Genomic DNA, 1,309 nt, shown 5'->3' with positions numbered 1-1,309 from the left:
CACCCAACACTTAATTGTTAGTCAAAAATGGGGCAGCCAACTGGCAGATTTTCCCAGGGTGGGTAGGATAGGCAGTCAGGTTTTCCCATGGTCCACTCAACTATGGGAGGTGTTCCTGTAATGGATTCAGGGAGCTTCTTCCTTTTGAGGCAATTCCCAAAAGAAAAGTCTCACATTCCACCATTAAAGATACATACATAGCTTGGCCAAGGAGTTGTTGATGTATCCAGATGCATGGGGAACACCATATTTGTTATGTTTTTGTTTTCCAGTAAGGCAGATGCTTCACTGGATGGTAGGATCTGTAGGAACTTGAAGTCAGTTAGCATGAGGGAGAAAGCAGTCAGGAAATTGCTAAATAAAAAGATAGCTGCTGGCAGGGAAGCTGGCCCCTTGGGTTCCTCCTGTTGCCCTCTTTTAAACCTCCCCTCTTGCTCCAATTCCCAAGAAAATATGGGCATATAGCTTGATTCATCATTTATTATTTATCCAGGGTTTCTTGATCACTAACTGCATTAGCAGAGATGATGGGTGTAATATTCTTCACTGGATAAGGCCATTTGAATTACTAAACAATTCTAGGACACTTGGTTGCCAAAACTGGATATTGAAGCTGCCTTTTGTTGACTCATGATTTGCAAGAAAGATTAGATATTATTGTCCATGAGTTTTGAATGCCTATTGTATTTCTATATGGCCATACCCATGGTCTGTGTAGTAACGTATGCCACCTTTGGGTAATTTTTGAAATTCAGCACAGCCCTTCATTGGTCTTAGCAGCTAAAGCCCTACCAACAGGCAACAGTCCATTATTTGCACAATTCTTTCATCATGGGCCATGGGGGAGAAGGTGTTACTGGTGGTGTGTATCACTTCATCTACCTACATATGTAACAACTCAGGATGCCACTTGCTGCATCAAAGGTGCACCAAAATCATTGATGGTTCTGGGCTGTAAATAGGTGTCACTTTTCATGTTTTACATTGCCTAGAGATAATTTAAACTACTTGAATGAAGTCATGGATGTATTCCTGGTTGTTCACTAGGTGAGGGTACAGGAAGTTATGATGCTGGTGTGTCTGCATAACATAGTCTGTCAGACATTTTCCCTGAGTGGGACATTTACCATTTACCAGTGCCTTGACCAATTTGTTGAAGGGTGGTCAAAAAAAGCACCACCAGGTAAGGGTGACTAAGTGAGTCAGTGAGTCAGGAATGACCTTGCAACCATGGTGTACATTCCTTGCTGACTTCAATGGAATCTCTCTATGGCAAGATGGCTGGGTGTCCACAGAGGTACTGCACCAG

This window comes from Protopterus annectens, chromosome 1.part2 (assembly GCF_019279795.1).
Source record: "Protopterus annectens isolate FY-2018-M chromosome 1.part2, PAN1.0, whole genome shotgun sequence".
NCBI lineage: Eukaryota > Metazoa > Chordata > Ceratodontiformes > Protopteridae > Protopterus > Protopterus annectens.
Note: the sequence above shows the minus strand (reverse complement) of the source record.